Source organism: Rhincodon typus, chromosome 35, assembly GCF_021869965.1.
Source record: "Rhincodon typus isolate 14 chromosome 35, sRhiTyp1.1, whole genome shotgun sequence".
NCBI lineage: Eukaryota > Metazoa > Chordata > Chondrichthyes > Orectolobiformes > Rhincodontidae > Rhincodon > Rhincodon typus.
In genome coordinates this window covers 22,851,658-22,861,252 of record NC_063366.1, presented here as the reverse complement: position 1 = coordinate 22,861,252, position 9,595 = coordinate 22,851,658, and the positions used below count along the sequence as shown (strand labels likewise).

General features: G+C 46.4%; 1 pseudogene; it reads left to right on the top strand.

The window, feature by feature from the left end:
- The window catches only part of LOC109926205, a 468,382-nt pseudogene that overhangs the window by 414,347 nt on the left and 44,440 nt on the right, over nucleotides 1-9,595 (top strand).

The window sequence follows — 9,595 nt, the reverse complement described above, 5'->3', positions numbered from 1 at the left end:
CCGGAGGAATTCCACGCAGACACGGGGAGAATGTGCAAACTCCACACAGACAGTCGCCCGAGGGTGGAATCGAACCCGGGTTCCTAGCGCTGTGAGGCACCGTGCCGCCTCCTTTTGCCGTTCTCTCCTTTCCCTGAACACCACCCCCCCCTCCACCAGCTTTCTCTCCTACACATCCCACTCTCGTCCCCTCCCATCCCCCACCCCCAGCTCTGACGATCTGGGAGGTAAATCATTTGCCCCTTTGATATCCAGGTAAACAAGGCAGCTTTGTATAAACCCTACGCCCCCCAACCCCTTTTCCTCTCGGTAAGTGTGTCTCTGAATCGCGACCCTCCCCTCCTAGTTATAGAAGCTATGGAGGCCACTCAGCCCATCGAGCCTGCTTTTAACAATGTCAGTTAGGGCTGTACTCAGCGGAGTTTCAAAGAAGGAAGTGGGACCCATAAAAATCTACAAATTTCAACCAGGAATAGATATTCCCGATGATCAGGGAGTCCAGGTCAAGGGGATCACAGTTTAAGGATACAGGGTGAGGCATTAAGGTGAGGAGATGAGGAGAAATATTTTCACCCAGAGAGTGGTGAGCCTGTCGAGTTCAATACCAATGGAAGTGGTTGAGGACAAAACATTGAATGTTTTCAAGAAGGAGTTAGATATAATTCTTAGGACTAAGGGGATCATAAGATATAGGATCAGAACTAGGCTATTCAGTCCTTCCAGTCTGCTTCACCATTCAATCATGGTTGGTACGTTTCTGAACATTAGTCTCCTGCCTTCTTCCCATAACCCTTACTAATCAAAAACCTACCTAGCTCTGTCTTACAGACACTCAATGACTTGACTTCCACAGCCTTCTGCGGGAATGAGTTCCATAGAGTCTCCACCCTCTGTTTGAAGAAATTCCTCCTCATCAGTGCTAAAGGGTCGTCCCTTTACTGTGCGGCTGTGCCCTTGTGTCCTAGTCTTTCCTGCTTGCGAAAACATCTTCTCTGCATCCACTCTATCCAGGCCTCTCAGTATTCAGGAAGTTGCGATGGGAACACCCCTTATCATTCCAAACTTCACCGAGTTCAGTTCAGAGCTTTAAATGCCCCTCATCTGACAAGGATCAAAAGATATGGGGAGAAAGCGGGAACGGGCGACTGAGTGGAACGATCAGCCATGATCATGATGAATGGTGGAGCAGGCTCAAGGGGCTGAATGGCCTACTCCTATTTTGTCTATGTTTCTCATAATATCACGGCTCTTCTGATTGTAACCTCAAATTCTGTGCCTAGAATTGAACAAAACACTCCTAATGTTGTCTGACCAATGGCTTGTAGAGGTGTAGCATCACTTCCTTGCTATCATACTCTATGCCTTTACCTATAAACCCAGGGATCCTATCAGCCTTCTTAATAACTGTTTCAACTTGCCTGGCCACCTTCAAAGAATTATGCATGTGAACCCCTAGGTCCCCCTGTTTCTGTACTCCCCAAAGGTTGTACCATTGAGCCTGTATTGTCTCTCCGCGTTTCTTCTATGAAAACACGTCACCTCACATTTCCCGGTATTGAAATTCACCTGTTGGTCTGTCTGCCCAGTTCACGAATTTAACAATGTCCCTTTGAATTCGCTCAGCATCATCCTCACAATTCACTATTCTCCCTCTCTTAAAACCTGAGGCAAATTTAGAAATTTTGCCTTTAACACCCACATAAATCAGAAAAAAAAGTGAAGGTCCCAACACCAACCCCTGGGAACACCTCTTTCAATTAATCTCCAGCCTGAGAAATGCCTATGTATTGTTAATCTCTGTTTCCTGCCTTTTAGCCAACTTCTAATCCATGCTGCCATCAATCCCTATTATTTCCAATTTGCTAACCAACCTGCCATGTGGCACCGTATCAAATGCTTTCTGAAATTCCAAATAGACCACATCCACTACATCGCTCTCATCCAGTGTCGAAGTCACCTCGTGAAAGAACACAATTAAATTTGTCAGACATGATCTGCCCTTGACAAAGCCGTGTTGACTAGCTAGTATGGCTGATCTTGGGATTTACTTTCCTGTGGAAAGCTTTAAATATATTGGACGATGGAGCATCCTTATCCCTCTGGGTTGAGAGTTCCAAAAACTCTCACAATTGTTGACTGAAGTGATTTCTCCTCATCCAAGCCCGAAATGTTTGGCCCCCAATCTTGACACTGGTGTCCCCATGTTATAGACTTCCTGAACAGCAGGTACAAGCTGTCAATATTTACCCTGTCAATCCCTCTTTAGAAACATCAATATCTCAATAAATTCACATCTCATCCTCCTAAACCCGAGAGTATTTACTCCATCTTCATCATAGGCAATCTCCCAATCCCAGGGAACAATTTCATGAACTTTCACTTTACTGCTTCCTACAAAAGTTCACATTTTCTTAAATGCAGAGACCAAAACTGTGCTCAGCGTTGGACAGGGGATGTGATGACCCACATATCCTGACATGGTACCACGAGCCCATTTGGGTTAATATCCATTTTGGGATGGAGGCAGCAAACAGCTGTTGTCATCTCAAACACCCACTATAGACCAAACCTGATACTGGTGGAATGAAATTGAATATGGGATGAGGATACCATCAGGCACTCAAATGTTTAACTTGATCTCTCTCTATGCAGCTTCTCTGCAGCTGTAACACTGTATTCTGCACTCTTTTCTGCTACCCTGGTGCACTTTCTATGGAACGATTTGCCCGCACAGCACGCAACATAACACTTTCCAATATGTCTCAGAACATGTGACAAGAATAAATGAAATTAAGTTAAATTAAATCACTCTTCAGGCTTATTTTGAAGGATCACATTTAGAATCCCTTTTCCCAAAGTGAACACACACAAAAATTGTGAATTTAATATGAATTGAGGCTACACATTGGACAGGCTGCAGAAAAAAATGAACAGCAATGAGTTAAACTCCAGAGAGAAGGGAGTGCAGTCACAGAGGGAGATGCAAGAAGGTAGCAGCATTCTCTGATGAAGAGGACAGGACAGAGGGGAGATCTGATTGGGGCCCAGAGAGAGCAGAGAGAGAGGTACCGTTCCCATCCTTTAAAGGACAGTGAACGGGAGTGCAGAGATTTCAAGTAATTTGTAAATCAAGGAAAAGTGATGTCAGGAGCAACCCAGTAACACAGAGAGGAGATAGGGTCCAGAATGTATTGTCTGAGAGTGTGGGAGAGGCAGGTTCACTCGAGTGGTTAGGGTCTGGAATGTAATGTCTCAGAATTTGGCCGGGTAGAGGAGGCTTTCATGGAAGTTGAGAGATTGGTAGATCGCTGAAAATCGAATTCATGACTATGAAAGTGATGGACCCGTCCAACAGGAAAGACAGAGAGAGACAGAGAGAGTGAGAGAGGAAATAGCGTGTTGCACTGGGAAGAACTGTGCAGTGGGATGAGACGTGCAGAGGAGGGGAGCAAGCGATGCAGTTCTCATCATTTTGTCTGGCTGCAATGCAACATTGCATTCGCATAGCGCTTTGCACTATTTCAGGCGGCTGCACCGTGTTCCGCAGCCAAGCAAGCCCTGATTCTTTATTTGTTGCAATGCAGCCCACTGTTGCAACACAGGGAAATGCAGCAGTCGATTTGCACGCAGCAAGATTCCACCAATAAGCTGGTGATCTGGATAATAACCAGGCAAGTGACTTTTAAGTGTTGTTGTTTGTGGAGTACATGTGCTGGCTGCAGCAGAAAATTCAGAGTAGTCCCGGGAAATCTGACTTTCCTTGTCTGCAGTTTCCCGAAAAACACACAGGGATCAGGGGAGAGAAAACCAGAGCTCCCAAAGGAAGTGAGACCCAGTTCAGCTGTTCCCCTGAGCTCTATGGAATGAACCGCACGTCAGTTTCTTCACACTGTCAACAAGCTCCTGGTCACACAGCTTCCACACTCTGTGAGCTCAGGCCCTGGCCTGACCCCCAATCAACCTGATTCCCCCACCCTCCCACAGCCTCCTCACCACTTCCATCACAGCAGCACTGCCTGAATGTCACCTGTGACCCAGCATTCGCCCCAGCTTTCCCTCCCTCCTCCCCCCCAATCCGGCTGCAACAAAAATCCAAGCAGCCTGTACTCCCAGAAGGGATCCCCCCACCTTCCATTATCTCCAGAGATATCAGGGCACTGCCCTGCATCCTGACTCATTCCCACCCTCCACCTCAATCCCACTCCTCATTCCTCTTCCCCATGACCTACATTAGCTTCCAGCTCAGTGACATCAGCTTCCAATTCTCCTTCTCCTTTTCCAATTACTCCACAGTTGTGCCCCACCCTGTAATCTCCTCCACCCTCTGAAATATCATCACTCCACCGCTTTTGTGTCTGTACCTCCTTGATTGTAATCACTCCACCACCTCCAGCTGACGCTAAGCTACCTCCCCCCCAACGTCTCTCCAAACCTTCATACATCACCTTCCACCCCACTCAGACATTGCTTACAACTTCTCTCAGCTTTTAATCTGAACAAAAACACTGAATAATGCCCATGTGAAACACCATGGTCATTGATGGCATTATATAAATGTACCCTGCTGTTTTTGACCAGCATGCAATGCAGTCACAGTGTGGGAGAAATTTAGAATTGGAGACTTCACTTTTGGAGTGATCAACATTGAAGGATCAACAGTGGGAGGGATCAACTTTGGGGGTACCATGTCAGACAATCGATACTGGGGGATCCACACTGCAAAGTGACTTGGAATCCACACCAAGAAGATCAACAGTGCAGGAGATGGACATTGGGAGAGGAATTTGGGGGAGACCAACACTGGGGGATCCACACTGTCGAGATCAACATTAGGAATCCACACTGGCGATCCAACCTGTGCGATCCACATTAGGGATATCAACATTGGGGGATCCAGATTGGTGCGATCAGCAGTACAAGAGGCCAAATGGCCTCTGTCTATCCAATTCAAGTCTGATTTCTGTGTAATTCAGGGGAACAATGCTTGTGTGTTCTACACTTGCAATTGCAGCAAACCATAGGTTTGAACCAAGAGTTTCACACACAATGTCACAAAGGGGAATGTAGGGGTAGGATATTCAGGGATATAAGACAGAGCCATCAATACTCTGATTGTAAAACGACCATGGTTTTGTCACCTCAGCAGTTACTGTCATCTCCATAAGAACTTAATAACATAAGAACTAGGAGCAGGAGTAGGCCATCCGGCTCCTCAAGCCTGCCCCGCCATTTAATAAGATCATGGCTGATCTTTTTGAGACTCAGCTCCACTTACCTGCCGGCACATCATATCCCTTAATTCTTTTACTGTTCAAAAATTTATCTAGCCTTGCCTTAAACACATTCAGCGAGGTAGCTTCAACTGCTTCACTGGGTAGGAAATTCCACAGATTCACAACCCTTTGGGTGAAGAAGTTCCTCCTGACCTCAGTCCTACATCTGCTTCCCTTTATTTTGAGGCTATGCCCCCTAGTCCTAGTTTCATCTGCTAGTGGAAACAACCTCCCTGTCTCCATCTTATCTATTCCCTTCATAATCTTATATGTTTCTATAAGATCTCCCCTCATTCTTCTGAATTCCAATGAGTATAATCCCAGTCTACTCAGTCTCTCCGCATAATCCAACCCTCTCAACTCTGGAATCAACCAAGTGAATCTCCTCTGCATCCCCTCCAGTGCTAGTATATCCCTTCTCAAGTAAGGAGACCAAAACTGCACACAGTACTCCAGGTGTGGCCTCACCAGGACCCTGTAAAGCTGCAGCATAGCCTCCCTGTTTTTAAACTCCATCCCTCCAGCAATGACAGACAAAATTCCATTTGCCTTTTTAATTACCTGCTGCACCTGCAATCCTACTTTTAGCGATTCATGCACAAGGACACCCAAGTCCCTCTGCACAGCAGCGTGCTGCAATTTTTTACCATTTAAAACATAGTCCATTTTGCTGTTATTTCTACCAAAATGGATGACCTCAAGCTTATCAACATTGTACTCCATCTGCCAGACCTTTGTCCACTCAGTTAGACTATCTATATCCCTCTGTAGACTTTCAGTGTCTTCTGCACACTTTGCTCTACCACTCATCTTAGTGTCATCTGCAAATTTTGACACATCACACTTAGTCCCCAACTCCAAATCATCTATGTAAATTGTAAACAATTGCAGTCCCAACACTGTTCATGTGTCATCCTCCACTCTTCATCAGCTTCACCTCATCCAACACCAGTGTCACTCACATCCGAACCCAGACTGAGCCCCTATTCCTCTGTCACTCACTGACCTACATCAACAATAGACACCATTTATTCCAGATTCTTGTTCAAATTTCACCAGCTGCCCTGGTTCAAACCCATGTCCCCAGATCATTCGCCTGGGCCTCTGGATTACTCGGCCATAAGACCATGAAGAATAAGAACAGGAGTAGGCCATTCAGCCCCTCGAGCCTGCTCCACCATTCAAAAGGATCATGATGAATCCATCACATCCACTTTCCTGCCCTTTCCCTATAACCCTTAATTCCCCGACTGTCAAACCCTGTCAAGCCCGGTAAGAAACCTACAGGCCAGGAGCATTAGTACGAAACCACCACCTCTGCTCCATTAAGTGCCATTAACCGAGTGAAGCCGCCCAAAGCCTCACATTATCAAACAGAATGCAACCTTGGGCCACAGGCAGAGATGTTTGGACAGATGAGCCAAACAGTTGGTTAAAGACACAGGATTGTCTTAAAGGAGGAAAGCTGGGTTTTGAAGATGAAAAGTGTATTTCGGGAATTCTTGGGCTGGGGTTTGGGCCCAGGCAGCTGAAGGTATGATGGCCTGTGGCGGAGAAGATAAAATTGGGGATGTCAGAGTCTGAGGCCGCATTACAGGAGCCACAGACACCACAGAGGATCATGGGACAGGAGGAGATTACAGAGCTAGGGTGGGGAGAGTGAATGAAACCAGGGAGGACTTAGAAAACAAGGATGAAGATTTTTAAATGAGTCGTTGCCGGACTGAAAGCACAATGTCAGTCATAGAAACATATAAAAACATAGAGAATAGGATCAGGAGCAGGCCATTCAGGCCTTTGAGCCAGCTGCATCATTCAATATGATCATGGAAATAAGAAAACATTAGGGTCTAGGCTACCTTCTGAAAATTATTTGGGGGTGGGGGGGGCGTTGGTGGTGGTGTCTGGGCTGGTCCATAACAAAGGTCAGGACATCTGCTGCCGGGACATAGGGGTGATCCATGTGGATTGTAACAACCCGGCTCCTCTGTGCAGGGAGAATGAACAATGGTAGCACAGATAGGACGGAGAGGGGACCCTCACCTCCAGGAGGACTCTCTTCACGAAGAAGGTCCAGTCGACCGACGATCCTTCCTCCACCTTCATCACAGTCACCCTGACTGTATTGCAGACATCCCCTGGCCTGGAGTATGGGCTCTAACAGAGGCCATCGCTTTGGTCGGCTGGTCACTGACTTGGTGTTAGGCCGAAGCCAGTAACAAGCAGCAAGACATCACTTGGCTGGTGGTGAGAAGAGCATTGCCTGTGAGAACGTTCATGTACACCTGGTCGGTCTGCACCACTGCACGCTGCCCTCAATGTGGCTCCAGGGAGGCTTCAGGCTGTCATACACCTCCTTCTCGAACGTGCCTTTGTAAAGGAAGTCTGGAGGAAAATGCAGTGTTTTGTGTCGAGGTTCATCCCGAGCAGCTCCATGACAGAAGACTCTGTGCTCTACCGCCTGTTCCCTGGGACAAACATTGACTGCACCTGGAGGACCATCAACTCAGTGAAAGAAGCTCTTTGGCCTGCCCGAAACTTGTTGGTCTTCCAGAGCAAGGAGTTGACCCTGACCAAGTGTTGCAGACTGGCACATTCCAAGGCAGAGTGGGGAAAGACCACTGTGTATAGTCTTTCTGCTGAAAGTAATTGGGGGCCATTCAGTTGTGGGATCCTGCCAGTGCCTCAAATGTTATGTAAATATAGTCTTGTACAAGTAAGAGGTGACTTTGGATTGTTTGTTCAATGGAGTCAAACTCCAATGTCTGTTTGTTTCCTCATATGCTACTGTCCAAAACCAAATACTTCAGTGACTATGTATCTATAAAGAGATATTTTACAAATAAAGTATATTTTGAAATTTAGAAAAAGATTCACCAATTTCAGCTCAGCTCAACTGACCATATTCCAAGTTCCGCTCACGACCACAATCTGGTGATGACCTCAAGATCTTCTGATGATGAAGGCTCTCAGCACAGACTTGTCCTGGAGAACCTCCTTCTACATCATGGAATCACCCTATGCCAGGCAATTTTCTTTCACCAGTGCCTCTTGGCAGCAGCTGCCCCAAGCTTTAATGCGTCCCTCAGCAATTAGTCCTGGACCTTGGAATGTGTCAGTCTGCAGCATTCAGGGTCAACTCCTTGTTCTGGAAGATCAATAAGTTTCAGGCAGAGCAAACAGCGTCTTTCACCGAGTCTTTAAGTAGAAACCCCAAAAGGTCATGTTCCATCTCATGGCCCTCACTATGTTCCTCCTTTTTACTTCCGCCTCACTTTCCAGTCGCTGTGTTTGACTCTGAGAGTTGAATGTTACAAATTGCCTCTCCCTCCTGTTCCCTTATACTAACAGGAACCAGCTCCAGGCTCTGTTCAGCTGATCAGCGACATTGGAGAAAGTTTTCACCTTTTCACTGGACAATCCCCAGCGGCTCCCCATTCAACTCCTTGGATCTGATTGGGATCTTTCAGCGGGAATAAAATCCACCCAATCCCACTGAGAATGACCCCTTCCTGAAATTAAACAGGATTTGGGACTCACCTGTACTTTTACTGTATTTTCTTGGAGATTTTCCACGTTTTTCAAGAGATGTGTAAAGAATAAGTATCGACCCTGGAAACTTCTACCTTTCAGACAATTTACAAATTGATCGACAGCCTCGGAGCCTTTTCAGAAACACGGTACAGGACCGCCACCGCCTGGCGGGAGACGGTACTGCGGTCCAATATCTTTTAGTAACAATTACATCCAGCAAATGGTGCAGTCACACAATCAAATCCCGGGGATGTTGGAAATCAGAAATAAAATGATGCTGCCGTGATCCTCCAGCTCCACACTGTGTTATCTCTGTAAATGCAGCTGAGTCGCCCTTCAGTGTTTGGATATCTCCCTCAGGATTTCATGTTCCGGGTGCAGAGTGAGAAATGGAAACACAGAGAAATCCCAGCTCCAAACTGGGAAACAGGTGAAGGGATGGAGGATGGAACTGAAGCAGCGAGTAAATGAAGGAAGGACACAAGATATTTAATTTACTTTTTATTTTCACCATCTGACATTTATGTTTGTATCTGAGTTATTTACGATCGGGTTGTGATTTTAGTAAATATAATCTCAAAAGTCAGTGACACATTGAATAACAACCTGCTGTTAATGGAGGTTTCTGACCATAACCCCTGACCTCTGACCCTGACCCTGACCCTAATCCTGGGGCCAGATCATTGTGAGGTCAGGGTCCTCTATGTCCCAAAGCGTCCGATGGGGAATTGGTAAAGAAAAGTGGTGTGGGTGCATGTGTCGAATGTGGTGTGGGTGCATGTGTCGAA